The sequence below is a fragment of the Agrilus planipennis genome, unplaced genomic scaffold (assembly GCF_000699045.2).
Source record: "Agrilus planipennis isolate EAB-ADULT unplaced genomic scaffold, Apla_2.0 scaffold276, whole genome shotgun sequence".
Classification (NCBI taxonomy): domain Eukaryota; kingdom Metazoa; phylum Arthropoda; class Insecta; order Coleoptera; family Buprestidae; genus Agrilus; species Agrilus planipennis.
Window position 1 is genome coordinate 261,235 of NW_020439102.1, and position 6,923 is coordinate 268,157.

Here is a 6,923-nt window from a genome sequence, read left to right on the forward strand (position 1 = left end):
GATGCTGTCTGTTTGGTGGGATTTTAAAGGAATCGTTTTTTTTGAGCTTTTACCGGATAACACAACGATTAATTCGGAAGTCTACTGTCATCAGCTGGACAAACTGAATGATGCACTTCAACAGAAAAGGTCAGAACAAATCAACAGGAAAGGTGTAGTGTTTCACCAAGACAACGCGAGAGATTGTAGTTATATCGAGTTAATTAGTTTACTTTTGTAAATATATAATTTCGAAAGACCGCCGCTGTAGTACCGAAAGGTGGAGCAGCGACACCATGTAAATACTTAATAATAATAAATCATACTGTCAATACCACCTTGATCCCATAAAGAATGGCTAATGTTTAAAACATCAACAACTGCTCAGAATCGCATCCTAGTCAAGAGACTCGCCACCCTTCGTCTTAATTGGTCCCAGGGAGGCTTCATCACTATTGACGGCAGCCTGGCCAACGCCGTCAATCTGTGGACCCTTATCGAACATCAACGGGAACATACCAAGCGCACTACCATGTCAACATCCTCGATCTGCACAAAGCCTTCGACACAGTTACCCCCCCCCGTCATTGAGCGAGCCCTCGTCCGTCTGAGCATGGATCCGCGCTTTACCAGTTATATCGCCGCCAATTAAGATCCAACGTCGCGTCAAACAAGGGGATCCCATCTCTGCTCTTCTCTTTAACACCGTCATGGGCGAGCTAATGCGCAGACATGAAACTACAACCGCCGCTCAACGTCGCTGACTCGCACAAAGTTGCGACGTATTCAATTACTTTACTAACTTCTTGGATATTGTCAAGGCTTTACTCCCCTTTCGCCTCCTACACGTACACGCCCTCATTTTTGGAGCTCGCAGCACCTGGTGCTTCAGGAATCCATCGTCTACAGCCTCGCCTGCTCCACCATGCGAGGAGGAATTTTCTCCCATTCGTCCTTCAACAGGTTTTTTTGGCAACGATGACACCCTTCTCCCGTCTTCCATTGCAACGTCTAAACACCTAATAAAACACGTTGTATCAATAAATCATACCGTAGGGCGTACATTCTCTCCCCCTTTCCATTACAGTCATAAGAACACTCTGTAATAGTAGGGTTCTTACTCAACCGTCGATTGATGTTGAGTTACATTACCAATGCCTTTCGAACTACTCCCGGTATTTGGGCCAAAATTCACAGCAACTGTGTACGCTGCTGCTCCGTTGATGCAAATGACGGGCAATTCTAAAATTTTTTATTTTACCATGCGAGTATAGTGCAAAATTTATAGGTTATAATGTCAATGGTGTTTTAATAAACTGTTGTAGAAAATCTGAATTAGTAGTATCCTGCTCTACTAAATCACTGGACTATTCATCATATACAATATTCTATTAATTTGTGGGATAGACTAGTTGATCTTGATTCCAAAATGACGTCGATCGAAAGTCTGGATGAATTATGGATCAAAATCAATGACAAAACGGACAACAAATTTGACAACATTGATAGTAATCTTCAAGAAATTGATAAATACATGAAGTCCGTGAATGATAGGTTCAATGATGTTTATCAAGATATTGATTATCTAAAAGCTGAAATGAATAAATCTGAAGAGTTGAGCAGCAAAAAATTTTTGAAAACATACATGGCTGAAATAAATAATTAAGAAAGAAGAGAAAGGTGCATTATTATGAAAGGTGTTACTGATAAAAATAGTGATGATAATGATAGAAGTTTTATTTCAAGTTTGCTAAAAGAAGTACCTAGAAGGTATGAAAATTGATAAGCTGAAAATGCACAGATTAGGGAGATATAATAAAAATCAAACCAGGCCACGATTAATTAAAATTCAAATGATATCAGCTGATCATGCACAGTGGATGGTGTTTAACTATAAAACCCTCAATTTTCCAGAGGGTATTTCGTGTAAGTTTGATCAAACTCCCTGGCAAAGAGAATTGGTAAAAGAGGCAGTTATTGAAATTAAAGAAAGAGAAAAGTCTGGTGAAAATAACCTAAAGATTAAATATGTTGATGGCATACCCACAGTATCAGCTAAGGGTGATACTTCTAATATTGCAGCTAGTAAGAAGCTTCACCATACAAGATCCGGGACTGATAAACAGCCTATTTAGTATATACTATCAGAACGTCAGAAGCTTCAGAAATAAAATCATGGATTTCAAATCTAATTTAGCTTGTAGCACAAAGTATCAAATTATTTGCATAGTTGAATCCTGGTTAGATGGTCATATCAGCGATGAAGAACTATCAATTCCAGGTTATCACTTTGTTAGATCAGATAGAAAACTTAAAGTTAGAAATAAAGCAAGAGCAGGTGGTATTATTGTATACATAAAAGATGGACTTGATGTTAAGTGTTTAGATAAACATAATTTTGGAATTGAATACGTCATATTATNCAAATTATTTGCATAGTTGAATCCTGGTTAGATGGTCATATCAGCGATGAAGAACTATCAATTCCAGGTTATCACTTTGTTAGATCAGATAGAAAACTTAAAGTTAGAAATAAAGCAAGAGCAGGTGGTATTATTGTATACATAAAAGATGGACTTGATGTTAAGTGTTTAGATAAACATAATTTTGGAATTGAATACGTCATATTATTAGTTTCTCTACCGAATATTAAATTTCTAATAAGTGTATTATATATTCCACCAGCAACATCTTATATAAATGTTCCTTTATTGGATAATTTATTAGAGTTTAACCAAGTTATTACTAATGCAAACAATAATTTAAAAAGTAATAATAAAGTGATGCTACTTGGTGATTTTAATTTACCAGGATTTACATGGCCACATGCTGAAGAAATGCAACTACTTAAAGGTTCGAATTATAACAGATTGATTAGAGATTTGGCGACAAATCTTAATGAACTTGTGAATTCTTTAAATTGTACTCAACAAATGTCAAGTCCTAATCAAATTGGTAAATATTTGGATTTGTTCTTCTCTAATTATGATCAAGTGAGTTGTGAAGTGTCTTTAGATCCATTGTGTAAATTGGATATTTTTCACTATGCTTATATGATTAATGTAAAGAATTTGTGCGTGGACAATTTAGATCATAATTTTAGAGCTTTTGATTTTAAAAAAGGTGATTATGAAGCGTTAAATAGATCTTTGAGTGAAGTAGATAATAAATTTGTAACTGATAATGATCTTTCTATTGATGATAAGCTCTGTAAATTTTATAGTAAAATTTACCAAAATATAGCAGGATTTATTCCTACTGCTAATTTTTACTTTTCAAATAATCCTCCATGGTTTAATTTTGAACTTAAAAATGCGATTAAAATTAAAATGAAATATCATAGATTAACTAAATTATCTCCTGATAATATAAATGCTATTAAAGAGTTTAAAGATCAAAGATCATTTTGTAAAAATTTGGAAAAAAATTAAAGTCTGAGTATATTTCTAAAATGCAAATAAATATAAAAAAAGATAGTAGGAATTTTTGGAAATTTGCCAATAATAAATCTAAACAGTTTGGATTACCTAATCACATGAATTTAAATGGAACTATAACTGAAGGTGGTCAAGATATAGTCAATCTTTTTGCTAACCATTTTAACTCAGTTTATAACTCTAACTCCTGTGATCTTCTACAAGATGATCTTCGAGTTACCAAAAGCTTGTTATCCATATCGTTTACTTATGAAGAAGTAAAAAATGAACTGTGCAATCTAAAAGATAAACTAAGTGCTGGTCCGGATGGAATTCCTGTTGTGTTTATAAAGAATTTATGGCACTTACTAATATCCCCTTTATGAACTATATTTAATGAATCACTATCTATTGGAATATTTCCCACTGAATGGAAAAGAACTTACATTACTCCAGTTTTTAAAAAGAAAGGTAATAAAGAGGATGTTAGTAATTATAGGGGAATTTCTAAATTAAGTTTATTTGCAAAAGTATTTGATAAACTAGTCGCTCGAAAATTTTCAGAGTTTTTTATTCAGTATATAATAAAAGAACAACATGGTTTTGTGTTACGCAAATCTATAATTTCTAACATGCTAGAGTTTAAAGAGGACACTGTATGATGGTAATCAGGTTGACTGTATTTATGTTGATCTAAAAGCAGCTTTTGATTCAGTCAATCATCTCTTACTTTGTAATAAATTTACTCAGTATGGAGTGTCTGATATTCTTGTGAAGTGGTTTAAATCATATTTAACGAATAGGTCTCTTTGTGTTAATTATAATGGCTTTACATCTTATGTATTTACTCCTACTTCAGGGGTACCACAAGGGTCCAATTGTGGTCCATTAGCGTTTATTATATACATAAATAACCTATTTAAAGATTTACAATTTGTAAAATATTTAATTTATGCGGATGATATTAAGTTGTATGCTACAGNAATATTAAATTTCTAATAAGTGTATTATATATTCCACCAGCAACATCTTATATAAATGTTCTTTTATTGGATAATTTATTAGAGTTTAACCAAGTTATTACTAATGCAAACAATAATTTAAAAAGTAATGATAAAGTAATGTTACTTGGTGATTTTAATTTACCAGGATATACATGGCCACATGATGAAGAAGTGCAACTTCTTAAAGGTTCCAATAATAACAGATTGATTAGAGATTTGGCGACAAATTTTAATGAACTTGTGAATTCTTTAAATTGTACTCAACAAATGTCAAGTCCTAATCAATTTGGTAATTATTGGGATTTGTTCTTCTCTAATTGTGATCAAGTGAGTTGTGAAGTGTCTTTAGATCCATTGTGTAAATTGGATACTTTTCACTATGCTTATATGATTGATGTAAAGAATTTGTACGTAGATAATTTAGATTATAATTTTAGAGCTTTTGATTTTAAAAAAGGTGATTATGAAGCGTTAAATAGATCTTTGAGTGAAGTAGATTATACATTTTTAACTGATAATGAACTTTCTATTGATGACAAGCTCTCAAAATTTTACAATATACTTTACCAAAATATAGCAGGATTTATTCGTACTGCTAATTTTTACTTTTCAAATAATCCTGCATGGTTTAATTTTGAACTCAAAAATGCGATTAAAATTAAAATGAAATATCATAGATTAACTAAATTATCTCCTGATAATATAAATGCTATTAAAGAGTTTAAAGATCAAAGATCATTTTGTAAAAATTTGGAAAAAAATTAAAGTCTGAGTATATTTCTAAAATGCAAATAAATATAAAAAAAGATAGTAGGAATTTTTGGAAATTTACCAATAATAAATCTAAACAGTTTGGATTACCTAATCATATGAATTTAAATGGAACTATAATTGAAGGTGGTCAAGATATAGTCAATCTTTTTGCTAATCATTTTAACTCGGTTTTTAACTCTAACTCCTGTGATCTTTTACAAGATGATCTTCGATCTACCAAAAGCTTGTTATCCATATCGTTTACTTATGAAGAAGTAAAAAATGAACTGTGCAATCTAAAAGATAAACTAAGTGCTGGTCCGGATGGAATTCCTGTTGTGTTCATAAAGAATTTATGGCACTTACTAATATCCCCTTTATTAACTATATTTAATGAATCACTATCTATTGAAATATTTATATTTGTGTGTGTGTGTAGGTGTGTGTGTGTGTGTGTGTGTGTTTGTATAATAGAGATATATTTGCCCCGCTTAGAGTATGGCACTTCGAAGCAGGCAACCTTGCTAACTTCAGAGAATCGCATACATACTGTTTGTACTATTATAGTTTTTTGATATTTGTGTAAAGCGTCACATATAGGTGTTATTCATAAGCGCATAAAACCAATTTGTGACGATTGGAAGGTGGTGCCCTCTAGGATACACACATAATTTTGTAAACTAATTTCATTCTATTCAAGTTATTCGGCAGTCAAATTCTGCGTTCTATATCATGAACGAATTCTTATTCGGTGATGGTAAAGAAAATAAACGGTATTTTAGAAATAACGTATATACATAGAGTAACTTTATGAATAGTTTATAATAAGATGGATCTAACATTTTTTTTATCATAAACTAAAAAAAATTGTTTTTATGTTATAATGGCCCGGGAGACGTATTTCTTCAAATGGTCAAATAATAATTTTTCAATTAAAATTTTTTTAGAGCATCACCTTCAGGTGCCCCACCCACCCAAAAAAAATGCTTCTTTGTAAAAATGGCCCCGAGTGACTTCGTCAAATAGTCAAATAAAAACCTTTCGATTAAAAAAAAATTTTGGTACATCCCCTACAGGTTCCCCAACATCAAAAAAAAAGTTTTTTTGTTATAATGACCCGGGAGAAGTTTTTCGTCAATTGGTCAGATAATAATTTTTCAATTAAAATTTTTTTGGAGCATTACCTCTAGGTGCCACACCCACCCAAAAAAAATGCTTTTTGTAAAAATGGACAGGGTGACACATTGTCAAATGATTAGAAAAGAATCTTTCAATTAAAACAATTTTTTTGAAACATCCCCTTTAGGTACCCCACCAATCCAAACAAAATTTTTTCTCTAAAATTGGCCCCGAGTGACACTTCGTCAAAGAGTCAAATATAAACCTTTCGATTAAAAAAAAAATTGGTACATCCCCTTCAGGTTCCCCACACATCAAAAAAAAGGTTTTTTTGTTATAATGACCCGGGAGAAGTTTTTCTTAAATTGGTCAGATAATAACTTTTCAATTAAAATTTTTTTGGAGCATTACCTTCAGGTGCCACACCCACCCAAAAAATTGCTTTTTTGTAAAAATGGACAGTGACATACATTGTCAAATGATTAGAAAAGAATCTTTCGATTAAAACAATTTTTTTGAAACATCCCCTTTAAGTACCCCACCAATCCAAACAAAATTTTTTTTGTAAAAATTGCCCCGAGTGACACTTCGTCAAATAGTCAAATAAAAACCTTTCGATTAAAAAAAATTTTGGTACATCCCCTTCAGGTTC